This window comes from Drosophila bipectinata, chromosome XR (assembly GCF_030179905.1).
Source record: "Drosophila bipectinata strain 14024-0381.07 chromosome XR, DbipHiC1v2, whole genome shotgun sequence".
In the NCBI taxonomy this organism is placed as follows: Eukaryota; Metazoa; Arthropoda; class Insecta; order Diptera; family Drosophilidae; genus Drosophila; species Drosophila bipectinata.
The window spans coordinates 19,021,935-19,049,767 of record NC_091735.1 but is presented as its reverse complement, the minus strand read 5'-3'; the positions used below and the strand labels follow the sequence as shown (position 1 = coordinate 19,049,767).

Genomic DNA, 27,833 nt, shown 5'->3' with positions numbered 1-27,833 from the left:
ATAACATCATCATCAACACACGACTGTCCAAGAAGCACCACCACTTCCACCAGAAGCTGTGCCATCAGATCATCATGGCATCGTATCTTCATCATGGAGACCAAGATATTGTAAATAGAAATAAAATAAAATAGAAAAACCAAAAATGAAAAATATTATTGAAAATAGTTTTTAATTTTTTTTTGTACTCGACTTTCTACGAAGCACCACCACTTCCACCAGAAGCTGTGCCATCAAAATCCACTGAAGCGGTTATAAATAAATAAAAAACAAAATAAAAAAAAATTATTCACTATAATGAATAACGGATACCTAAACTTCGACAGCCCATGATTTCAAGATGATCATCAAAGTAATTAAATACGATTATCCAAAGTTCTTCATAATAATCAACAATTTAAAAAAAAAAAGAGTCGCAAAAAATAAAAATAAAATATCGAGCCAAAGCTAGACAATCCAACGCAATTATCTCCAAGATCATCCATTGCACAAGATTTAAAAAAAAAAAAAATAGAAATAAAAAATTAAATAAGAAAATCAGAAAAGAATCACTTCAACAACCTCCAACTGTAAGAGGGAACCATGATGAAAAACTGATGAAAAAATAACATCATCATCAACACACGACTGTCCAAGAAGCACCACCACCTCCAGCAGTAGCAGACACGCCAAAATTTATAGTAGCAGGAATCATAGTCATGAACAGATACAACAACAACAAAAATCCACTGAAACTGTTATAAATAAATAAAAAACAAAATAAAAAAAAATTATTCACTATAATGAATAATGGATACCTAAACTTCGACACCCCATGATTTCAAAATGATCATCAAGTAATTAAATAAAATATTAAAAAAATTGAAGAAAATGAGCTTTCCATAAATAAAAAATAATAATAATAATCAGAAACGCAGGTGCTGGGATCCACAGCTTTCAACAAGATCCACTCCGGATATGAAATAATTAAAAATCATTAAAAAAATAAATAAAACCGAAATCAAAAAAGTCTTTCTCGAACTAAAGCGACAACAGAAAGTCCAAAAGTAAAAGACAATTTAAATAATAAAGAGTCGAGATCCACAGCTTTCAACAATTTCCAATGCAACATTAACAGCTTCTTAATAAATCAGTGCCTCCTATCTGAGAAACGGCTACCTGAAGTTCCAGGCTCAATTTCCAGAAGATTTGCAAAATAAATAAAATAAAAAATCAGAAGCAATCACAGCAACGATCATCACCAACATATATTCCATTGCATAAGATTTAAAAAGAAAAAATCGAAAATAAAAAAAATCAGAAAATCAGAACAGCTTTTTAAGCTACCTTTCGGATCATAAAACTCCATCATCACAGTAGGAGTAACAGCATGAACCAAACCCGAAGGACAATCATTTGAAAAATAATATTTAAAAAAAATAAGAAAATCAGACTCAACATATATTATATTGCATAAATTTAAAAAAATCGAAAATAAAATAAGTCACAAAAGCTTTTACTTGAGCTCGAATCACTATTACCACAGTACCAGTAACAGCAATAATCAAAACAGAATGCCGAAAAATAAAATCATTTGAAAAATATTATTTCAAAATAATAAGCAAATCAGACCCACTTTGTTCATTTTTTTTTCTTTTTTTGCTAGCTGTTGATACATCCAGATGTGAGAAACCATTGCTCAAATAATAAAAATAAATTTAAAAAACCAAAACAAAAAAATAAAGACGTAAATAATAAAATAATTATTATTGGCAGCCAGTCTGAACGGCTCGGCTGCCAGGCCGCTACTAAATTTTGTGAGCACTCGATCCCAAAGGAAATTTTTTGGCAGGTCCCTAGAGATGAACGATCTGAAATGATAACATTATCGATAGACAGAAATGTGTATATCGAATAACGATTAACAAGCCACCATCACTATCATCTTTGTCCATCACTTATAGGTATTCAACACTAGTGTGTTCGATTCTTCTGGAGAATAATCTTAAAATTCATGTAAAGTTTTTCAAACGTCACGGAAAGCCGAAAATGGGGTTTTTTCAAAAGATAAGAATGAAAAGATAAGATAAGAAGAAAAGATAAGAAGAATGAGATTCTTCTGAAAATTGATTTAAAAAATTGAAGCCAAGACAATATATGTTTTTTTGGAATTGGAATAACTTTTTCCAAAAAGTTAACTTCTGATAATTCCCTAGAGAAGAAAGACCTCTAACGATAACACTTTCGATAACGATCATTAGTCTTTAGTCTAGTAAGACATTGTCCATAACTACCTACTATCAACGCAAATACATGTTAGATTTTTCTGGAAATTTATTAGAAAAAGTCCAAGCCAAGACAGTATTGAATTTTATTGGAAAAAGACAAACTTTTCAGATGTTATAAGTCCTAGAGATGGAAAATCTATAACTGCAACACTATCGATATGCAATTAATCTATCGAAAGATGATTAATAAGCTCCAATAGAGCGTTGTCCATCACTATCAAGTGTCAAACCACGTGTGTGTCAGATTCTTCTAGAAATTGGTGGAAAAAGTTGAAGTCAAGAGAGTATTTGGTTATAATTTGTTTTCTTTTCGGAATTGCGACCAACTTCGCAGGTGCGACGGAAAGCGACAGAAAAGTGGAACACACACACACGTGCAAGCGTTTAAAGAGCCTGGTAAATTATGCAGAGCCACAGAGCAAGAAAGGTAAGTCCTGGTCGGGGAAATAAGGAAAAGCCCGGACCCGGAAAGCGAAAAAGAAGTGGAGTGGGAAAAACTCACAACGTCACCGTCATCTCGGGCGCGACTAATAAACTCAACTTAGCTGGCATAAAAAATATCCATGCAAATTAATTAAATATTTACAGTTTACTGACATAAGCCGAGGACACGAGACTGGAATGAGAGAAGGAGGAAAACGAGGAAAATGAGAGGAAGTTGGAAGGAAAGCGAGACATGGAGACACGAAGACCGAGTCAGAGTATGTAGTGAACTTTGCGCTGAATTGCAAAAATATGCAAAGGTATGCAGGAAGTGTACAAGTGAATGAATGAATGAATGACTGACTGAATGACTGAGTGACTGACAGACTGAATGAGTGTATGACTTGGCAGAGGAAAGGATTAGGCGGGAAGCTGAAAGCTAGACGAGAAATTTGTCGAGAAAATTATGAATAAGAAACGAAAATACTCTGAAATCTGCTTTCTAAAAAGTGAGGTTAATATCTGTACAAGATCTTATTCCTAGGCTAGTCTAGAATTTTATATTTAAAAAAAAAAAAAAAACCTTATGTTCTAGCTTTTATCCCTGAATAGTATAGAAGTTGAGGTTAGTTCTCCTCACCTGCCTAACCAAATTAGTGTCTCAGGTAGGGCAAGGTGAAGAAGCTGCTGAAATGAAACTGCCAACAACAGCAACAAAGCAAACAAACAAACAAAACAGACAAACAAACAGAATGAAAAACAGAAAAAAAAAAGAAAAACAAATAAAGTTTTATGTTTGTAATCAAATTTTTGCCACGCTGCTGACGTTGGGCATAATATATTTAAATCAATGCAGCTCTAACACAAAAGAGAGAAGTAGGGAGAATGTAGGGGGAGCCACTAGGAGAATTGAGGAAAGGAAAGAGGGGGAGAAATGACCAAGGATTCCCTAGAGACAAAGATATCCCAAATAGAAGCCTAAGAAGGGGAATTGTTTTGTTGAATTTTTAAAGAAAATAAAACAAGGTTTGAAACTTTAATTTTAAATTGAAAAAATATCTTGAGAAAGTAGTTTTAAAAAATAAAAAATTAATAATTAATTAATACAATAAATTAATAATAATAAATCTTTAATTACTTAGTCAACTATCATCTACTAGGTTTTAATATTTAATAAGAGTTAAGTTTCCCGACTATTTGATACCAAGTACCCACCTCTTCTACCCATACCCTTTCTTTCTTTGGTTATATTTTTGTGACATGTTTGAACATGTTTAAAAGAGAGTGTCTCGAAGGACCAAAATATCATGTTTAAACATGTTTGAAAAAAGAAGATACTTGCTTTAACCCTAACCTTAATGAAACTAACATTCTTAAGATAATCAGTGTGAGAAACAAGTCACTATCCCTGCTGTCTATAACTCCCCTTGAACTCTACAAGTACCAGGTAAAAAAACAAAGAATAGACACAAGATGAACGCAACGCAAATGAAATACCAAAGTAAAATACCAAAAATACTTGAACAATGAAAACCCAAGAAAAGCTAAGAAGGACAAGTGGAGTGAGTGGGTTTTCAGTGGGTGGCTAGTGGGTGATGTCTGTGATGTCTGGTTAGCAGGGCTAAGCGTTTTTGGGGAAAACTTTCGCCCTGCAGGGCTCAACTTTTAATGGCAAGAGCAAAGAGACAGCGAGTGGGCCAAAAAGACAGTAGAAGCGACCAAGAAGCGTGCATAGTACACATGTTCCAGCTGCGGGTTTTTCAAACTGAGAAGAAGGCTGAGGAGAAGGAGGTCCTTCGTCCTGGCATACTTAAGTGCATGTTACCCGAACAATTTACTAGCGTAAGTTGGAAAATTTTTGAATTGGCTAAGAAGCAAAAGCCCCAAAAGACAAAAAACAAAAAAAAACGAAATGAAAAAACTTAAAAGGCAAGAGGAAGTGAGTGAGAAATGGGGAGAAAACGATGGGCGTAGAAGGACTACCACCGACTACCGGGGCTTGAGAAAAAGTTAAGAAAGCCTCACGAGAAGTTGAAATGAAGATTTATTTGCCTATTTGCTTATTTATCTTTGGCTCAACTGGAGGGCTCCACATCAACATGATGGGGCACATGAAGATGCCCCAAGACTTATCTGCCAGCCAGACAGCGAACCAGAACCCACCCCCAACCTTTAACCTTCCACTCCCACTCTTGGGGGAGGAGGGTAAAAAATAAAAGGAAATTACGTTAAGTACCGTAAACTTAAACGTCGAGTGGTTGGTAGAACACAAAATCCCAGTCCCAGTCCCAGTCTCAGTCTCAGTCCCAGCTCTATATAGTTAGCATGTTATAAAAGTTGTAAACATTCTCCAAACACTGCAAGGAAATGCTCGTAAAATCAGTAAACCATGGACTTGGCATAAGCCTAGGAGTTTACAGCCGCCCCATGCCATATGGCTGGGCCCTAAAAACCATATTGTTTCGATATCCAATCAATTGGTAATGCATCAGGATTCTTTAAGTAGTATTACCCCATAAATTAGATGCCTAATTAGGCCACTTAATTCTCTCAGTGGGCTGGCGAGATGCCGAGGCATTATATATATTCTTTAAGAGTTGCCCGCCACTCCAACTCTAAACGTTAAAGTTGTCCACAAATCAGTTGGAATCTCTCTTCTGAATAGCAGGATAGCAGGATAGTACTCCTCCTGCCTGGCACTCCTGGCACTCCTTGTGCTCTCTACTCAAATGGGCAATTTAATTATACGGAAATCACACAGAATTCATCTAATTAGTTTGGCGTTTTAATTGCCCAGGAGGAGACCTCTAAAGGCCACTTGTTTCCCTGCCACTCCAACCATCTTCCTCTTTTTTGCCACTCGAGTCGAACCCATTCCACTTTATTTTAGCCGCAGGATGGCCCATAAATTATGTCATCTCGCTCTGAAGGAGCACACCAAGCCCACGAATCTGCACAAAAAAAGCCCAGACCAGGTGCTAAAGGAAGCTGGGAAACTGGGATCAGGCCAAAGGACATTCACTTCTCCACCCTCCCATCGCATCGCAAGTGAAGATATCAATTTTGTGTGTGTGTGCGCCTTGTAAATATTTCAATAATAATTCTTTTCTCTTTTCGACGCGCAATTTGTGTTATTAAAAAATATACATCTCTCAGTTGTATTTGCACTCTGTCTCTCTGTATTCCTGTATCTGCAACTTTATCCGCATACTATTGCTGGATATGTAGAGCTGTAGATGTATCTGTATCCTGCATCCTGTATCTGTGTTCTGTATCTGTTCAACTGCATTCTTTATCTTTTGCTTTCTGCGTCACCAATTGACACTCGTTTCGTTTGCTTTTGTCCCACGTAATTGGCCAATGGAAGTAAAAAAACGACAAGAGAAGAATATTTATATATATATGGAGGAAGACTGCTGGAAAAATCAAAAAAATATCTCTACTGGAGATACTCTTCAAGTTCACTTCCCAACCAATTAAGTTTAGTTATAAATCATGCTACTATTTCGGTTTAAACATGATTTTTTGGTCCTTCGAGACTCTCCTTTCAAACATGTTCAAACATGACACCTAATTTGAACCATTGCAACTTTAACTTTCTCTTCAATAAAGAGAGTATAGATTCAGAGAGGAGTAAAGAAAGGATAGATGATTTAGTATAAATTCACGTTTACTTTTCTTCAAACGTGTTCAAACTTGACACTAGTAACATGTTTAGACTTAATTTTTTGGTCCTTCGAGACACTTTTTTTTAACCACGTTTAAGCTGGACATAAAAGTTGAACCTTAATAAAATGGAAGCTTTCACTTCCTTTCCTATAAAGTTAAGTTAGTAATCAAGCGAATCTTTTCTTCAAACTTGTTCATACATGCCACTTAAAACTTGTTTAAACATGATTTTTTGGTCCCTTGAGCCTTACTTTTAAAACAGAGGTCGGCACGGCCCTATCTCGGGGGCATAGGAAATTTCTCTGCCCGAGCTCTGCCACACACACACAGTATAAATGTGTGAAACGTCATTCTAAAAGCCTACTTTCTGCTATACGTTACTAACACTAATGCGTTAAAATCATATCAATGTATTGGGGTGCCGACCTCTGTTTTAAAACATCACAAGAACACTAAGCTCTAAGTACTTCAAACCTCTGTTTTAAACCATTTTCTTATTATTTTATATAGCTTCTTCAATTTTATGACTATATAAACCCCAAAATATACTCAACCTTCCGAAATCAAAGATATACTAACTAAATCCATACATCTAACCGTTTATTATTCATATTTTTCAAGTGTAAAAGTATGAAATACTACTCAGGGATTCATTTCATTCAACGCCTGATGACTCTGACATTTGATGAGCCAAAAGTAAAAGATGTTTTTTAATATTTTAGCAAGCACACACAAGTACTTTTTTGGTTTTAGTTAAAAGTTCAACGTAAAGACCGAGAAACGCCACTCAAAGTGCCAAATTTCACGCCACTTGAAGGATCTGCACAGTATGAGGATGAGTTCTGCACACAGTTTATATCTATATATATATATATATATATGTAAGTAAGTATACCAGGATACTGGCCTGACTTTTAATCCTTTTTGCATTTCGCGCCGCCTTTCGTGCAGCGTAAAAAGCATCGTTAAATAAACATGAGAATATGAATGTATGATTGCCAGTAAGCCAGAAAGCCAGTGTAACCAGGACTTTTCTCCTCCTGGCAGATGCTGTTTTGGATCCAGCTGCTCCCTTTCCCTTTTTGGTTGGCCCTCCTTAGTGGCGATAAAGTTTATGGCCAGGCTGGAGGAAAACTGCTGCTCATGAATCTCCTCCTGGAGGAGATCCAGGAGCAATAGAATCCAGAGGCTGCCAGAATCCAGGAGCTCTTTTATTCTTCACTTCCACTCTCACGCACTCTTTTTTTGTTTTTTTTTTTTTTTTTTAATTTAGCCAACCTGCCTTTTGGATTGAAAACTTTTGCCTCAGCCAGGGACGAAAACACACACCACCCAGAGTAGTTGAAAAAGTTTAGATCAAGTTGGAACTTTTAAATACACTCAATGGTGGTCAAAACTATGTGGCCTTAAACTGCTCTTAATTCAATTTATTCCACATTAAATGTTTTTAATTGATTTTAGTTGCTTTGGCTAACTTTTTGATTAAAAATGTGTTGAGAGAGAGCAGGAATTTTGGGATGAGCTTTTGAAGCTTAGCAGAAAGGTTATACATCTCCGATTATCAGTATAGACGTCTTGCCACAATTACCATGCCCGACTGGCTGACAAAATAAGGGTATATCCGGGGAAAACAATAAAGTGGCCAAGAAAAGAATGGCGGCAAAAAACAGAAACTGCAGCTCTCTAGAAATGAAGAGGCAGCACCACCAGAAGGAGCAGCAAATAAAGAAAAGGAATCAAGTTTTTAGCCTCAACTTCAGTTCAGTTAGTTTCCAACTTCAAAACTTCAAGTTTGTTGGGCCAATTAAAATTGTGAAATATATTTGTCACGACTGCTGCTTCACTGCTGCTGCCGCCCTCGTCCTTTTGTCCTTTTTCGTCCCTTCACTTTAGCTATCCTTAGATATCCTATCCCCATCTCCCATCCCATCCATTTTTCTCAATCCCTTTTAATAAGCAAATGCAAATGTCGCCTGCTGCCTGCCGCTAAATAAATGGGCAAATTGATTTATGTAGCGAGTCCTCCGCAGGACCTCAAACCCTCTTAACTTATCCCTTTGGATTAGAGTTCGGGCAAGTGGCGGGAAATTAAAGGGGCAACAACAATAGGACTGATATTTGGTCAAAAAATGGGGAAAAGTATGAATACCCGGTAATTGTAAAAGTCCAGGGTGTGAAGTTCTAAGCTTATGAAGCCAAAAGAGTACTTAAAGTACCAGGTATCACATAGTTACATTCCTTATTCCATGATGCGAGAGACTTCTTAAAAAAATAAATCAAATATCACGTATTACATAGTATTACTCCTTCTCTTTGATTCCATAACAGAATATCAAATATGGGAGAAGTAATATGAAAAATATTAATACGAGGTACTTTTAAAACTCACAAGTTATTAATAAAAGTCCCGGGTATTGCATAGTCCTTCTACCTTCTTAGTATAATTGGTTCAACACTAGTACAATAATCGGTACAATTGAAACATAAGTTCGACGGTAACGAGTTAGAAAACTTCGAAGCAAAATAGGAGTTAAAGTACCAGGTATCACATAGTCTCCACTCCTTCTGCTTAGCTAATGAAGCAGAAATAAGTATATGAATCGTAGGTACTTTTGAAACTTAAGAGTGAGGAGTTCAAAGCCTCCAATAAAAATATATTATAATTTTATAATATAGTCCCATGACTCCTCTTCTTTAATTTATTAAATAAATATCAATATTTATACCCCAAAAAAACCACCATACTTGCAAAACCCACAAAATGAAGAGTTCGAAGACTCCGAAAGCAAAAAAGTAGATAAACTATCAGGTATTACCCTCTGTCATCCCTTCCCCTCACTAATTCAAAAACTAAATATCAAATATCGCTTGTTATATAACCTCCATTTCATACCGAGAGTAACTATCTAACCATTTTCTCTCCATCCCAGCCATCTTTTCGGTGTTGTAGCAATTTTTTGTATTTTTGTTCTTTTTTTTTTTTTTGCTTTTTTTTTGTGTGGGCCAGATAAATGCCGTCTGTATGTCCTTATTTATGGTCTGTGCCTTGTGATGCTTCCACCAGTTTTCCACCCAGGATGTCTCTCGCATCTTTATTAAAGAGCCGTAGAGCCATAGTTTTTAATAAAAATTCATCCAACCCCTCACAGACCAGAACTCCATTTTTTATTTTTCCCCACAGCCTCCAAGTCCTCGTCCTCCAACACACTTAATTTATGTACTATGGCAGTGGGTGGTTTTTTGGTCCTAATAGTTTTTAACTTAAATAGGAAATGGTACCTTGGCCAAAAAAAAAAAAAAAAAAAAAAATAGAATCGAATCGAAAGGACGATGACGACAAAACCACCGAGGACAATGTTTCTTCTCTTTCTCTAAATTTTATTTTATTTTATTTTTTTTTTTGTATAACTATCTTTTGCTCTTTCGTCGTATTTTTCTTTGGCGTCTTGGAGGCGGCTTCTTTTTGGACCACAAGCAGCAGGCTATTGAGTCTTCGTGTATCTTGCCAGCATCTACCCCCTCCTCATATATCCTTAGAGAACCCATCCACCCATCCATCCATCCCATCCACCCACCCACACTCTCTATATATCCTTGTGGCTCCTTATGGTAGATGGCTTATTTTATCTGTCTGACTTGCGGGTCCATGTTCCTCTTGTTCGTCTTTGGTCGGTCGGTCTTGTGTCGTTTTCTTCGTGTGTCGATATTTTATTTTTATTTGAAAAAATCAATTTATGGGCTCTTTTGCAATAAACGATTTCTCTTTTATTTGTCTTGCCGTTGGTCGTTGTTCTCCTTTTTGCTTTATGGCCAGGCATATCCTTATAATATTTTCTATAGTTGTCATCGCTTCAGCTACGGTATTTTTCAGCCTCCCATTATTCATGTTGTATGTTATGTGTGTTGTACTATATATGGTAGTTAGGTTGTGGGTAGCTTCCTTAAAAAAAATGACCCTCAAAAGGTAAATGCATTTCAGTTGAAAGGCTTCTCTCAGATCAGAAATATATATAAGACATGAACTAATTCAAAATCTATTCTAAGAAATATTTAAATCACTCATACGCCACATTGGAAGCCATTATTTTCACTTACAATTCTTCTTCAAAATCTCCTAAAATAACTACCATGTCTGGGTAGTTTTTTTATTTTCTGCCTTATGCCACGCCCCATTTAAAATGAATATTGTAATATATGTAGAGTGCTCTGTATAAAATAATATTTTTTAATATTTTTTTTGCGCTTTTTTTGCGGTTTGCTGGATAATTTATGAACTTGTCAAATGTGTCTCAGTTTCCCATTCATGCCCTTAATATATGACCAACAATGGCAACCCGGTTCTGAGTTGATATTTAAGATTTAATTTTTTTTTTAAAAAAGGGGAGGGTGTGTTGGCTGGGTAATCAGGTTAATCCAATTTGCGCTTCATAAACCAAATTTCATTTCTATTTTAGTTTCTTTCCATTTCAAATTCCATTCGATATCTGTGCCGCCGAACCCCTGACATATTTGTGATCTATCAAAAAGCAATTCACTCAACCAAACCATCAGCATTCATTTGGATTCCAAACCATCCCACCCACCCCTCTATCCATCCGTCTATCCATCAATCAATCAATCATTATGCTCATAAAAATTAGCAACATCAAGCGGTAAACGGAACAAATGAAATGCCTCGCCAGCCGCCAAGTCGCTGCCACAAAAATGTTTTGCATTAAAATTAATTACAGAACGCATCTCCAACGTCCATCGACTCTTTTGTCCGAAAAACTGATGAATACAAATTACATAGGTTTTCTGTTAAAAAAAATAAATATGGAAAACATAAAGGGTTTCTCTTCGCTTGTATGATCCCCAAGGGACTCGTATGTTACGCCCTCGGCGACAATAACAACTAAAAATCCATCAACACGCCCAATTGGTAGAAAAAATCACAGAAGCCAGCAGGCAGGCAGGGGCTATGGGCGAGATGGGGCTTATTTTTTATTTATTTTTATACAAACACCTTTTGGTGTTCCCCAGTGAACAAATTGGAAAGCAAACACAAAAAACTCAGTGGGGTGTTCTTTGGGCTTTTTGGATGGAAAGCCGAAAATTGGATACACTTTCAAAGTAGAGATAGAGATAGAAATAATATTTGAAATTGAGAAAAAGGCAAATATATTATATTTTTTATATTGTATGTATGTAGAGTTATAAACTTTTATTCAGCTTCCTCGACTGTGTGATACCCGGTACTTCTTTTATAATGAAGAAGATTAATTATGATCGGGTTCTTAACTGAAATATTTTTTCAGACTATGATACCCTTTACATCTAGTAGTAATATGCAGAGAAGAAAGGTTTCTTAAATCAAATATTTCAAAGTAAAGTTTTAATTTCCAAACGAATACTATACTATACCCGGTACTACTCTCATTTTATACGCTTTTGGTCTCTATTCTTTTATATTATTTTATTATTAAAAAACAATGCCTACATAAAACATACTTCTGGTCCTTATCTCAAATATTTCCAACTAAAGTGTTAACCAAGACTACATGATACCCAGTACTGCTCTTATCTGTCATATCTCAGCACCGGGTATTATAAACTATCTGAACGTCGCCAGTCTGGAGTCTAGACCCAAAAATTCCCCACCATACGCTTCTCATCTCGAATATTTTCAAAATGAAGTTAAGATCCTCATAAAAATAAAAATGTTTGAAAAACTTTATTCTAGAACTGAAATAAGTTTTTCAAAACCATATTGTAGTTCTCCAAATAAAGTAATTTCTACGAAATTATCATAAAAATCATTCAAATCAAATATTTTCCAAAAAGATTCCAAATCTTTTGAATTCCAAGAACCGAAATGCCCTTTACAGAAAGAAAAGATTGTATTTATTGGCTGAACCACATGTGGGGATGTCTGGGGCGTCCGAGTGTGTGCCAGTGTGTGGGCGTTGGGGCGTGGCTGTGTTGTAAAATCTTACAAGCCGACGAGTGACAAGGGAGCCCAGCACACCAAAAAAAAAAAAAAGAGAAGGGGATGGAGAGCAAATGTTTGTTTTAAAAACAAACTTTTTATTGCCACAAAGTGGCAGGCAACAAGAATGGGCGATTTTTTCTCAGGTAGAATTGCATTTTATCACCGTTGCAGTGGCCAATAAATTTTGATAGATAATGTTTTCCTTCTTTTTTTTTCCTGATTCTTTAAATGCCTGATTGTGAGGATAACAGAGATATATGTATGTACATATATATGTATGTAGTACACGAGTCCCTTGGCTCCTCATTTCCTGTCTCGTATTTGTTTGTTTGACTTCCTATCTACCGATCGGAAATCGGAAGTGATTTTTTGATTTTTTTTTCACTTTTTTTTTTTTTTTTGGAAGTCAAACTCTTTGATTTGATTAGTGCGCTAAGCCCCATCCCCGTTTATTCCTCTGCCATCCTTCAACTGATTGCTCTATGAATGAATCCCGATGAATGGCCACACAAGGACAACAACAACAACAAGAACAACAACAAAAAGAAAGGACTCCCCACCTCCATCTGGCTTGAAATTCCTTCGTTTTTTTATGATTTTTTCCCCTCAATTTTTTAGCTACGAAATTGATTTGGCTTCGTCAGCGATTTTTTTTGTTGGGTTGTGTTAGTGTTAGTGGATATATACAGATATATAGGACGTGTGTATATCTGACACAGAGCTAGATTTGGACGAGATGCTGCTGTTGGACTCTGAACTGATTCTGGAATTAGCTTGTTTCCTGAGCTGTGTCGCATTTGGCAGCACATGTGCCACGAATTTTTCAGCTCGGCTTCAGATCCACAAATTGAGTTACGAAACTGGAATGCTGCTGTTAATGAAGCTCCTCCGATTTCTGTGAGTGTGCGGATATTTTTTTTCTCCAGATTTTTCACTTTTGGATTACTTTCTTTTTTGCAGATATTTGTTCTACTTTATTGGAAGAGGATTGAGTTTTTAGAGCAAGAGCAAAAATTGGTAAGTTTTGGGGTCATTTTCAAAGGTTTCTTTGGGATTAATTTTAAAGGTTTTTTTAGATGTATTTTAATAGAAACTATTAAATAATGTACCTTAATATATAGCTAAAAAGTTCTACTAGAACTAAGGAATATACAGAAAGGTGGGATATCAATATAATGATAATGAGTATGAATATACTATGAATGAAGTACTATGAATATAGAAGAAGTAAATATTTCACTTGTCAAACATTTTTTTGGTAAACTTTTAAGGTTTTTTTTTCTTTTGACTTTGGAGGTACTTTTAAAGGAACTTTTTTAAATACTGTGTAGAGATCTAGACAGCTTGGTTTATGATTAAGAAGTGCTATTTTTTAGAGGTTCTTCAGGACTATTTTCTTTGGTAGATTCGAAGGTTTTTTAAAGGATACTTCTTAAATATAATGTTCTAAGAAGATAAATCTTAGAAGTATGTTCTAAGATAATAAATGTATGTTCTTAGAAATACTTCTAGATTTGGACATATTATTTGACATATATAATAAAGAGTAATTTTTGTGGTAATAAAGGGTTTTGAAGTTGAGATTTTTTTTCGGTTTCTCAGGTATATTATTAGATGTATTTGTAGAAAATCCCTTAACTTTTGGGATAATTAAGGAACAAATATAACTGATATAGTAAGTTAGAAACATAGGAGCTATTTTTATAATAATTCGTATAATTCGTATAATTCTAAACCTTTTCTGCCAAAAGTCTAGCATTTTAATTTAATTTTTAATTATTTCTTTTAACCCTTTAAACCTTATCTACCCCTATTTAAGGTCTAGAGATCCAAAATGCCCCAAAATCATCTACAAATCCCCTGTAAGCCCCAATAATTTTTAATAAAACCCCCACCGTCGTTTTAATTCAAGTATCGCATTACCCAAAAACAACAATAAGAAAAACTCTATAAAATTCCCACAATCTATTATTATGAATTCAATGTCGGCTGGTGGCTGGTGGGCTGGTTTTAAGGCTAGGCACTTCTCGGCCCTCCAACATTTTTCACTTCTTCCACTCATTAGATACCCATTAGTCAGCGTAATACTCACGATGATCTATGCCAATCCATTCCAGACCCCCCAGACCCCCCATCAGAACAGAATTGTTCTCTTTTCTTGCAGTTTTATTTTTTTTGTTCAATCTACCGCACAGTTGCGACTCATTAAGAAATCATTTTTCACAAGGAGCCGCATAGTCAGTGCCACAGATAGAGGCAGGAGGTAGAGGTTGAGGAAAAACAAACAAAAACCAAATAAATAAAGACAATTTGAATAGAAAACCAAACGAATACGTCTAAAAATAGATATTTTTCCGAGAGGGGAGAATGAAAATCTTAAAGACTAGAGGGAGGAGGGAGGACACACGCACTTGTTGAAAATAAAAACAAATTAGAATAATAAAATCAGCGGGGCAATTAAATTCATGGCCCCGCCCCTGACCTCTCATAATCATGAAATTACATTTTTTTTTTTTAATTACCTTTTGAATATTTTTCCTTTGCTTTCTCGCTTGGTTGGGGCTTCTTAAGTCAGCTTCTCCATTAATTTTAAACACTATTATTAATTAACGCGAAAATGAACGACTTTTTTTTATTAATTTTTTTTTATTGTATTATTAGTGTTTATTTTTGGGCTTTTGGGAGCAAAAGTCACCGCCCCTTATACTTTGATCTTGTTTTTATTTTTTATTGTTACTTTTGGTTCATTGTTTACTTTATTGTTTACTTTTCTGTGTTTTGTGTTCTGTTTTTTGTTTTCTGTTCTCCTTATTTTTTATTTTCGGCTTTGTTTTTAAATAACTTAAATGCAATTTGTTCTAATTAATTTATATGATATGTTGAATTAATTGCATTTTACTTTCGTAATATATTTGGACTCTATTTCAGTCTATTTGAGCTTTGTTTACTATTTAATTAATTTAAGTAATTATCAAATAGTTAATTATGAATTAATCTAATTAGGTTTGAATTTGAAAATATTTCAAATATAGAAGATTCTTGGTAATAATTCTAAAAGTTTCCTTCTTTCTTTCTCGGTTTTTTTTTTAATGTTTATTTATTTTTTTTGTTTTTGGCTTTGGGTTCTGGGTTTAGATTGTTTTCCGAGTGCTTCTAGAAAAAGAGAAAGAAAATAATGCAAAATATATTATTAGTTTTTATTTTTAAAATATAGAAAATATTAGAATATTAAAAAATTGTAAGTAAAATATTAAATATTTTTAAAAATATCTATAGTTAGGGACTTTTTTCTTATAAAGTAGGTTTCTTCTTGGAACATGTATTGCTTTTTTTTTGTTTTGGAGTTAAGGGTTGCCAGAAAGAAAGGTCCTTTAAGGCTACAGAAGAAAAGGCTATAGCCTATAAAGAAGAAAAGCGAGAGACAGTAATATGATATATATAGTTAGGAATCTTATTTTCATATAAATTATGCAAATATATAAATATTCTTTTCAGATCTCTTATAGCTTTCTTCTGATTGACCCAAAAAGAGAGCTAGAGATTTGGAGAAATAGAGGTCATTTAAGAAGACAGAAGAAACCGAAAAAGAGAGTAAGAGAGGGACATATATAGATATTAAGTTAAGGACCTTTTTCTTATAAAGTACATAAACTTAATGGCCCTTTCTGGCTGATCCAAAGACAGAATCAAAGATTGCCAGAAAGAGAAAACACAAAGTAACAAAAAGAGAGACAACTATAGCGTGCATGAAAGAGATGGCGCTTAAGAAAAGGTAGAGTTGGCCCAAGTTGGCCCCTTGAATTATGCTGCAATAAATTTCACCTCATAAGCCAATAATGACGAAAACTTTTGTGTTGCACATTTCGTGCCATGCGGCTGGCCTACTCCTGCAATGTTGCCCCATAGCCCAACCCCCCTACCCTTCTACCCCCCTGTAGCCCCCTGCCCTCTATCCAACTCATTTGCTCTTCCTTTTTGCCGCCTGCCTGCATAACAATGTCCTACATTCCCAACACGTACTATAGCTATAGCTATAGCTATGGATGCTATTTAACAAGCGGCCACGGGGCGTGGCACCGCCCTACCTACCCCATCCTATAACCCCATCCCCACAATCCCCCTTTACCCAGGCCCATCCGGAGCGAGCGAGATAGACAAATGCGAAAATTGCATACGAAACGTAACGAAAATGCAAAGTCCAAAGTTATTGAGACAGAAGAGTGAAAAGAGTGGAAAATCGGGCCTGTCAGACTCGCACATACATACATATATCTATATATAATATTGCATATAAGCGGGACTCACATATCCCCCTGCTTTATGTACAAGTTTCATATGCGGGCCATGATTAAAGCCAACTTAAAGCCAAATGGCAACGAAAAGTCGAGGAGTGTCTAAAAATATCTGAAATGGATATAGATATCTGAATAAAATTAAAATGCTAATGAAACTTAAGATTTTATTAAAAATTGTAATACATACTTGTATTTATATCTGCAATACTTATTGTAATATAAAACAATTATGCATATTATATATAGTAATGTACTATTTATTGTTGTGTTATGGCTTTTTTCAAGTATATACATAGCTTTAGATTTAAAACAAAATTTAATAAATTAAATGCAACATGAAATAAATCGCCATATTAATATTGAGATTTGTAACAATATTATATATGATAATATATATATAATGTAAATAATATTGATTAATACAATAAATAATTCAACCATTTTTAATATCCCTAGCTATCTTTGTTCCCAAATTCTATACTTTTTTTGACTTTGTATGTCTAAGAGACTTGTAGTACATACATATATTAGCTACAATATCGAATTTTCATACTATATATTAAATTCCTATATATTTTTATTGTCTTGTTCTAAATTATATTTTAGTATATATACTTATTATATATTACAGTCTTCAAAGATCTTTCTTTTTTTTGGTAATTAGTCTATTCTTTTTCTAGTATAGATTTTCTGGATCTTTCTTTTTTTTGGAATTTAATATAACCTTTTTCTAGTTTTTTGATTTTAATAAAAGTTCAAGGAACTATTATAAAGACGCTACTTCTTATCATATTATTATAAATTATTAATATATATTTATAAATATTATACAGTAGCTTTTATGAGAGAATTACTATGTTAAAACTATTATTTGTTATAGAAACTATTATTATTTTATGAGAACTGCTATATAAGAGCCATTAATCTTATCTTTTCTACAAAAACTATTATTTTTAAAAGAAAGAGATGTACAAATTTTTAAATTTTTTTTAATTATCTTGAATATAAACCTTAATGTATAAATAATAATTACTTCAAGAAAGGCTTTTATTATTTTTGTTTGTAGAGGAACATAAATATTCACATTTTTTCAAGTTCTTTTAAGTTTTTATGAAGAATTTTAAATATTTAAATGTTGCAATAGGCTCCTATTTATTATAAGAAGCGATTATATATAGAACTCCCTTTTCATATTATTTTCTAAGCTTTTACTTATATTTTAAACTCATTATATATATTTTATTGATATATTTTATATTTTGAGAGTACTCCCTTATTTCTGGCAGTGGCCGTAGCTTTATTTGGAGGTGACTGCATAATATATGCACACATCGCGCCTGCTGCCGTTGCCTCTGCACATTTTCCCCATTTCCCATTGCCTTTCCTCTCCCCACTACTACCCCCCTTCTTTTCGGGTTGATATATGGTATAGTACAGTTAAGTAGTCGCTATATACTATGGGCTTGGGCTGGGCCAGCACAAACATTTCCGGGCTGCTTTCGTTTTCAAGACAAAGCCAAAAGTCGAACTTCTTCTTGGCCCAAAAAAAGGGGTTGAGGCTCCATCGTCATCGTCGTCGTCGTCATCGTCATCGTCAGCTCTGAATCTCGGTCACGAGGAGTTCCAATATGGGTGGGTAATAATAATACCACACAGACAACACAACAGTTGGACAAGGAAAGCAATCGTCAAAGAACAGAGATAGCAACAGCTAGTTCAAGAAAGAGAGAGAGCTAAACTATGGGCGACATAAATTGGCGGCGGTTCGCTATGTATGAAAAGTCATGCCATTAAATAAATATTGTGTAATGCGCCGTCTGTCCATCTCCACCATGTCTCACTGTACAGTATTTTGTTCCACTTCGTTCTACCCCTTCCTTCTCTTCCTCTTTACACTCTCTTCTTTGTCGCAAGTTCATAATTAAATTTGTTTTTGTTGCTCTGATTTAGTTAGTTGAAGGAATTAGCATACAAGTTGGGCATTTTTAGGAGGTTCTGGGGGGGAGTTTAATGAAGTTTTCAATGAAAATCAATGAAAAGTAATTATATATTGATATTTAAATATATTTCAGGTACTCTTTGGCTCAAGATCTCTAAGGCTCTAGACCTCTGGGTTTGAAAACCTAAAGGCTCTGGACTTCAAGATCTCACGGTTTTTAGAGCTTAAGACCTTAAGGATTAGAGACCTTTTAAGCTCCAAAACTAAGGATATTTTGATCAAAGGATGTCAAGACCCTAAGACTCTGGACTTCAAGACCTCAAGACTTCTAGACTTCTAAAGCTTTAATCCCTAAGACTTATAGACCTCTGGATATCAGGCTCTCATAAACTTAACAAAAGAAAAAGCTCTATAATTCAAGACTCCATATTCAACATCTCTAGACCTCTAGATCTTACAGACATCTAAGGCACACCAGAACCAACTTTCCAGAATACAAGTCACTCAGTTCTTTAGATCTCAAGACCCCAAGACTTATACATATCCAGATTTAAAGACAGATCTCTGGATTTTTAAATCCGTTTATAATAACTCTAGATTTCAAGATTCCATGGCTCTGGACCTCAAAGCATCAAGACATATTTGCTAGATGTCAGGATCTCAGGAACTTTAGACTCTAGACTTCAAGATCATTAGACTTTGAACATGATAAGAACTTTCGGTCTTTAAATCTCAAGATCTCAAAATATTAAGACCTCTATAATATAGATCTCTATATATTTTAAGACCTCTAGAATACGATGTTTTTTAGATCTAAGCCTTAAGACTTAGAACTCGAAGACCTCAAGATCTCTACCTTAAAACATCAAGATCTCTAGATCGTAACTCAGACTTGGTCTCAAGACAAGGCCTGTTTTTATATTTTCTATGTAAAACCTTCTATGTTTTCTCCACAGCTCAAGATTTCAAGACCTCTAAGACTCTATACCTCTAGACTTTAGTCTTTAATAGTCCAAAAGTTCTAGAATCTAGATATTCAGGGCAGTCTTCATGTCAAGATCTATAAGAGCACTTTCGAAGCCATTTGAAGCCTTTAGAAATCAAATAAATTCTTTTGAATCTTAATTTTGGTTTTAATAGAGTAATGTACAACTATATCTGTATATCTGTATCTGATATATCTGACCTTACAAAGACATACTTTTATTTTAAATTCTACTAATATAAAATTAGTCAACTATTCACTACTTATAATTTAAAAAATACTCATACATTAATATACCATTTTCTGTCAATACTATTCACTAAGAATAACGTTCTATTATTATATTTATTTATTTATAATCTAAATCTATTTAAATAATCTATGTCCAGGTTCTTTTCTTTAAATTCCCTTCTTCAAGTTCTATTTTAAGCTCGCCAACTTTTCATTTTCATTGAAGCCTTTCTTTCTAACCAAGTTAATGCATTATTATAGACTCCTCGTCTATAATTTAGCCTCCTCTCCTCCTCTCTCTCTATCTTCTTGGTCTATCCTCTTAGTCTTCGTCTGCTTCTTCCTCTTCTTCTTGTTCTTCTTCTTCGCTTTCTATTCAACGCCATCACGAGGCACGCTTATTCACACTTATCGAAGCATACTTATGGGCGCAGGCGAGGCTTAAGTGCAACATTTCTTGTTGTTGTGGTGGTAGTACAGAGTAAAAAAAATTATTTATAAAATAAAATTAAGTTTTAAATTTAACAAAAAAATATTTAATTAATGTAATAGTTTCAACTCTCTCTCTTCCTTAGTTTTTAAATAATTTCCTTGTTTATTTTTTGTTTAAATTTTCTTTTAAGTGCATCTACAGCTGTTGTTGTTGTGTTTATTGTTTTTTGTTGTTTTGTTGCAAGTGCAAAAATTGTGTTGTATGTTATTGTTGTTGTTGTAGTGAGCCGCCTCATTGCATTTTCGTTTTTGGGGGCATTCGCTTGATTATGTATATTTACCCTAACACATTGAGGAGAAGCTCAGTTGGGGGTCTATGATGGGCTGTGATGGGTTGGGCTGGGCTGGGTAGTGGCCTGTAATTGCTATTTACACTGGCACACAGACACAGTGACACACTAGCACACACACACACACACTATCAGAGCTTGAAAACATGGGAACAATTATGTTTGTGTGAGAGCCTGATTTGATGGCGATAGCAAGCCACCAGGCCAGAAACCAAATCAAAGCCAACAGCAAACAAATAAACACAAACACCATCACATCGCAGGACAAAAAGGAAGCAAACACATACACATATACTAATACACTAATACCAACACTGATACTAAAATACTAGATACTAGATACCACCCCATGCATGTATGCAAAATTTCGCAATGGTTTAATGCGCGATGGCCACCACCACTCTACTTCCACTTCCACTTCCACTTCCACTGCCACAAATGCAAGCTGATTCACTCGACTCGGCGACCTAAAGACCATTTAAACTACATAGGCCAGGACAAATGAGGCCAGGAGAGTACATAGAGCATGCTGGATGGCTGCCGGTTCTCAGGACTACTCGATCCAAGCTCAGAACTAGCACCCAGAACAATAGAGGCCACGATATGTCGAGACAACAATAAAGGAAGGTCTTTCCTTAAAATGAGTCACTTTTCTTTTTAGTTTTTAGGTTTTTAAGATTTTTAATTATAGTAGTGTATATTTTAAGCATGAAGTTTATCAAGTATATGCAATTAGGAGCTTTAAAAGAAGGTCTCTTAGATCCATATCCTTTAATGTTGTCTTTTCAGTTTTGTGTGCCCTTTCTTAAAGTCCTTCTTCTGATTTAGTTCGTAAAAACAACTACTAGTTTTTAATTGTAAAACTCATTAAGAAATCTAGAGAATATTCTTAATTCTTAATACCTTAAAAACCTACAAGTTCTAGCCTAATAATCTTATTAATCTCTAAAATTTCTCTTAAGTATGGCTCTAATTTTTTACATTTTTTGTTTCTATCGAGCAGTTTCCACTGCCTAAAAATATATATAGTATAATAATTTTCTCGAAAAAGCATCTAAAAACGTAAAAACTAACTGAAAAATACTCTACTATCTCAAAAAAATCTATCTATAGGAGATATACGATAAATATAGATCCTTTAAGAGAGAGAGAGAGATCTTATTTATTATATTATTATTAATTTATTTTAGATAATAGCTGAATTTATTTAAAAAGTAAGTTTAACAAATAAACGTCATAAGCCTTCGACTAAAAATTTCCGAAAGAGAGATCATAAGAGTGAGATATTTTCAGAGGTAGACCTTAATTCTTAAGTCAGATCTCATATTTTGATTTGTAATTTAACAGTTTTAACTTTAAAACTTTTAAGTAGTAGTAGTAATTAACAATAAGTATTTAAGTAGTTTTAACAATTAATTCTATCAGAAACTTTGTAGAATTTTTATCTAGTCTATATCCTAGTAAGGATATTTCTTTATTTCTATATCTATGTCCTTTTCCTATATCATTTATTATTTTCTATATCCTATTTATGTTATAAATATATCTATAAATATAAATATACATATATAATATATATATCTATATTCTATCTTAATATCTATAAATATTATCAAATTTCCAGAGTGATTTTTAATACCTATTCTTTACCTATTCTATTTTATAACTAATTTGAATCTTTAATTAAGTTTATAAACTACATTTATTTACTTTTAAGATAATGTACACCTTAATTTTTGGTGGAGTAAAAGAGCCACTTTCTTGCAGATATTTCCCTAAACCTCTAGAATATATCCAAATCGTATGCTCTCATGACCTTTTCAGAGTCTTGAGATAAAAGTCTATTAAAAAAGTCGAAGAAAGTCTATTAGACTGATGTTAACTCCAATAACTATATAAGCTGTTTTAAAACATTCAAAATCCTTCAATAAATGACTTCCATAATCTATCTAAAGTCTCACTTAACTAAAATGCACACTTCGAATAAAAAACAAAGCATATTCCTATGAAAAAGTATCCCTATCCTATATCTCTATCCAAAAAAAAAAAACCCCTCAACTTTTTTTAAACAAACATTTTTTGTATAACCCCTTGCCATATTTTGATTCCGACTCTGAAAAGTTACTGAAAGTAAATTTATTTCATTTTAATTTATTTATAATATTTTCCATCCATTTAGTTTTGCATTTTTTTCTGCGGCCGTGCCTTTGTTGTTCATTTCATGTGTGAGTGACTATATATATTTTTTTTTATACATATATCCCTACATCCCTCCCTATCCCTACAGATAGATATACTGTGTATTTTGCATATATTTTGTCGGGTTTGTGTGGCAATTTTCAGTTTATGGACATGATTTCCTCTGGTCGGCTCGGCTCGACTCCGCTGGTCTGCTGGTCTGCTATTCCAGCTTGTATAAATAAATGAAAAGATGCAAAAATAAAATTGAAATGAAATTTCATATGCCATTATATTTCACAATTATTTCAATTGTTATTTTTTTTTTTCTCATCTTTATATTATTATTCATTTTTCTTTTTTTTTTGTATTAAACTTTGCACTGTATATTTTTTCACCCTATCGAGCATATTCTTTCATTTTTGCATTTTAAATGTGAAAGCGCCAACATTTGCATTAATTCTTTCTCTCAATTTTTTTTTTTTTTGTGGCTGATTTTGATGTGATTTTATTTTTTTTCTCTTGCAAATTTTTTTTGATGATGATTTAATATGAGCCCCATCCCTGGACAATAATTATTTGTGACGGAGGCAGCCAAAGTGGCCATTTCTTTGTCGGAAAGCGGCCTCTCTCTCTCTCTCGTGTATAATTTTTACGATTGAGCATTAATGCAAATGACAGCAAATAAATTAATTGAACAAATAACATTTTTATATGCACTTGTATTTTATGAGATCATTTTTAAATAATTTCTCTCTTGTTGTTTGTTTTTTTTTCGACAAATCTTTTCAATTTAATGCTTCACAAATATTTTAGAAAAGATGAAAGCTCAAGTCATAAGCCCTCATAAGAAACCCCCCAAAATAAAAAGAGATGTTTTCTGGGGCCACGGTTCGTTGGATGCCCAATGAGCGATGGCCCGGCAGAGAGGCCAAAAGACATGAACAAATCATCAAATCAACTCGAGATTTATTTTAGAAATATTGCAAGTTTTTGTCGGATTTTTGGTCCGCCTCTTTCGAATTTTTTTTGTTTATAATTGTCTGGCGGCAGTGCCACAACCAGCTGACTTATGGAATTGTTTAGAAAATTGTTTTTAATTAGAAATAGTTTTGATTAGAACACAATGAAGTATTTTTGTCTCTTCTTTTGTTATTGAGAGGGTCGGCTCTTAAATAAATCTAAAAAAAAGGCATTCCAAAGTGTGAATATCATAATATTAAATCTTAAGAATTTTCTCTCTAAAAATGTAAGAAATTAATACTTATTTAAACTATTTGAATAAATTATAGGGTTTTTTAATCCAAAAATCTGAAAAACTTTTGGAAAAATCTTTAACAACTTTTTTATATGAAACCCCTTTAAACTCCAGATATATTACTATCACTTTTAGAAACTTTTAAAAAATTGCTCGAAAAATACAAATATTTTAACACCATCATAAACCATAAATAAGCACCATATATATTTTTCCACCAAAAACAAACTCTTATTTTTGCTTAAAACACACTTCAAACCTCTAAAAAGTATTAACATCATGGTCATTTTCTAAATCATACAAGCTCATATTAAAACCACTCAAAAGGAGTGGTAAAAAAGTAACTTTTTTTAATAAAGTTTCTCACACACAAAAAAAAGTAAGTATTTCTTTATAAAAAACACTATTAAAACTCTAAAACAAAACAATAAAAAGTATTCTTAGTTTTTCCTTTCCTTTAAACTAAACTACTATATATAGTTTAAACTATAAAAACCAATCAAAAACTATCCCGAAACAACGACTGTTTTTACCAAAAAGGTTCCTAATTTAGTATTGCAAAATCTAAGCAAAATACTCCTAAAAACTGCAGAAAACAAGTAAGTATTAAATATTAATATATTAATATTAACTATTGAGTAAGTATTTATATCAGAATCAGAAGAGTTTCAGAATCCCAAAACCTTCATATAATCCAGTTAATAAAACGTTTTCCTCCAAAAAGGTTCCGAATATATTGTTTCTAAATTTCTTTTCGTTAAAAACTCTTTCAAAAAACACAATGTATAGGTATTTGAATTCTAAATTATACAAAAAACCATCCAGAACACACAGCTTTTTTTCTTATAAATGACTTAGGAAACTTGTTTAAGAAAATATAAAGTAGTCTCTAAAAGTCTCTAAAGTCTAGAATACCTTAAAAACGTTAAAGAGCAAGTAAGTATTTCGAATATTTTTAAAAACCCAAAAACCATAAGAATCTATCCAGAAAACTCTACTGTTTTTTCCAAATAGGTTCCTTAAAATATTTATTTGAAAGCAAATTCAAGCTTTTCTAAAAATCTATCTAAAAAATATTTTAAGACTCCTTCAAAAAATAATTTTCAAGCCATCTCATTATTCAAATCAAAAATCAGCTTGAAAATTTCTTGAATCTTGAATACTTTCTATAATTTTAAACTTTTTTTTGCGTAAAATAGTTTTGAAAAAATCTTTTAACTATAATCTTTAAAAACTCTTTAAATTAAAATTATTTGTACGTATTGATTTAATTCTTTATTATCAAAATTATGCAAAACTTGTAAGACATTCTAGGCTTTACTTTCAAAAGTTCCCATAATTTCTATAACAACATCTTTTAAAATTCTTTCAAATAATACTTATTCTTTCTTATGAAAATCATATAGAAACTATCCAAAATGCCCTTCCAAAAACATGCTCTATAAACTCTACAATAAATATTTAAAACCCTCCTTTAAAAAAAAACTACCTTTGAAGTATTATAATTCGAAAATGCCTAAAATAAATCCCAAAAACACCAACACCCATTAGCAATAACTTTCCGATGAGCAATCGCCTTTGAATTATATTTTATTATTCATTTCGGTATTATATTGAACAAGCCATATTTGTATAATTCATTCGCACTTCATTAGAAATCATAAAAACAAGACTAATGGCATTCGAGAAATGATTTTTCAATGCCCAAAGCACAAAAATATCGTATCGCTCTCTGTGTTGTCTGTGAATGAATATTTATTTATATAAAATATTCTTTGATTTGGCTACGAAATAGGTCAGGTTTTTGTTGGAGGTGAGTTGAGAATTTCATCACAAGCGGAAGTGTTTCACACAACTAAAGAAAAAAAAAAAAAAGAATTGCCCACAAATCAGCGAATTTAGATCATAAAACAACAATACACGCACTCTTGAAAAAATATACAAGAATGATACCAAAAAATGTAGTATACACTTTTTTTTTTGGGGATTTCGATTCAAAATCGAAGATTGATATTTATATAGTTTTATCGTATAAAATAGAAGAACACACACCTTGAGCCACTCAGTCAGCCTCAAAGGCAGCCGACTTGGCTGCCAAACATTTTTTCCGGTTTTCCAGGGATTGTTTTTTTTTTTAGTTTCGCATTTATGTTGGTATTTTATTTTTTATGGTATATATATATATTTTTTTTTTTGCGGTTTATTTCTTGTCACTTGTCCAAAGTACTTTTCCCAGTGGCTTTTCTTTAGTTTGTTTCTCCAGCTGCTGTTTTATGCACACGCACTGCATTTCCTTAAACATTTTGCCGACATTATTCTATTTGCCACTAAGATTGCTTTCTTTTTTCTTTTCTTTTTTTGCTTGCTTGCTTTTTTATTTAAATTTCTTTTCTTTCTTTTCTCTTTTTTCTTTTATTTTTTTTTTGTGGCAAGCTCACAACACCGCACGTTGTTGTTCTTGCTGCTGTTGGGGGGGGTGGGGGTTTTGATTTGAATTATTAGTATTTTTTAAATTTTTAAATTTATGATTTATGTTATTTTTTGTTTTTAAGCACCTTAAAAAAATTTATCAAAAAAATTCTCAGAGTCGCGCGTTAAAAAATCAAAGGAAAAAAATTATTAAAAAAAAAAATTTATTTTATTTTTTCTTCTTCAAACACAAACAATAAGAGTAGAACTCCAACCGCACATGTGTGTGTGTGCTTGCGTGTGTGAGAGTGTGTGCGTACTAAGTGGGAATGCTGCTCAACTTCCGTTTCCGCTTTGCACTGCACTTCCGTTCAGTTCCGTTCCGTTCCGTTCGGCGCTTCGATCTCGACACGACTCGGACTTTCACGGCATGCCATGCCGCTTCTGCTTCAGTCGCTGTCTCTGCCTCTGCCGCTGCCACTGCCTCGGTCGCTGTCTCTGCTTGCTTAAGCAGCAACTGCGACGTCAGCAGCAGACGCAGCAGCCGCAACACGAGAGCAACGGAGTTCGCAGGCAACGAAGTTGCAACTCCCGGAGTTTCTCAGTACAATATTTTGGGGAAAAAAATCACCATTTGAAGCTTTATTTTTGCATAGTTTTGAAACAATTTATAGGTCAAGTATTGAGAGGTTTTTTTTTTAAACTAACGGGAATTGGCGTTTTTGGTTTTTTCAGTTTTTGAAAATTATGGTTTAAATTTAAATTTTTAAACCTAAATTCCGGGAGTTTTTACTATTTCTTAAGTAAGTTATTTAAAATTTTAACAAATAAACGAAATCCTGAAAAATCTTGAATCTTTTCAAAACTTTTCTAAAAATAATCCTAGTTACAACAATTTTTCATATTTTTATTCACTAATCACAGTTTCTTATATTTAAAAAAAAAAAAAAACATAAACTTTTTAAAACTTCTGCAAAGTTTTTGTTTTGAATCTTTGGTTTTTGTTAAGAAAACTGCCCTTTGGATGTTTCAAAAATCACTTTTTCAAAATCTAAGCTTTATTTGAAAACCAAAATTATTTTCAAAATTTGAATTTCTTGTAAGAAAAAAATACTCTTGTAGTCCTTTGGCTAAGTCCTGAGCTTAAGTCTTGACAAACTCTCAAAAAAAAAAATGAATATTTTTCATAATTTTTGGAAAATGTTTTCGAAAAACACACTCGAACACACACACACTGACACAAACGCGTTGGCGGAGTAACGGTATTCACAAAAAAAAAAGTCAAGAAAAAAAAAAAAGAAGATCACACAGGAGCTGAGCTGAGAGCTGTGAGAAGGAATGTGAATGGTGATGAGGATGTGACAGAAAGGCAGAAAGGATATAAGAGACGCAGACCCGTGAACGTGTGCGAACACGCGGAAAAACA

At 33.4% G+C, this 27,833-nt stretch overlaps 1 protein-coding gene across 2 annotated transcripts in view; it reads right to left on the bottom strand.

Moving 5' to 3' along the window:
* Positions 1-26,385, bottom strand: part of shakB (shaking B) — a 231,129-nt gene extending 204,744 nt beyond the window's left edge. The window contains exons 1-2 of one of the 2 annotated variants that reach the window (XM_043212884.2): positions 26,051-26,385; positions 14,853-15,483 (exon numbers count right to left, since the gene is read on the bottom strand). The gene's annotated coding sequence lies outside the window, so the exon portion shown is untranslated. The remainder of the gene's footprint in view (positions 1-14,852; positions 15,484-26,050) is intronic. The other variant, XM_070276565.1, reaches the window with a different exon arrangement.
* Between the last annotated feature and the right edge of the window lie 1,448 nt (positions 26,386-27,833).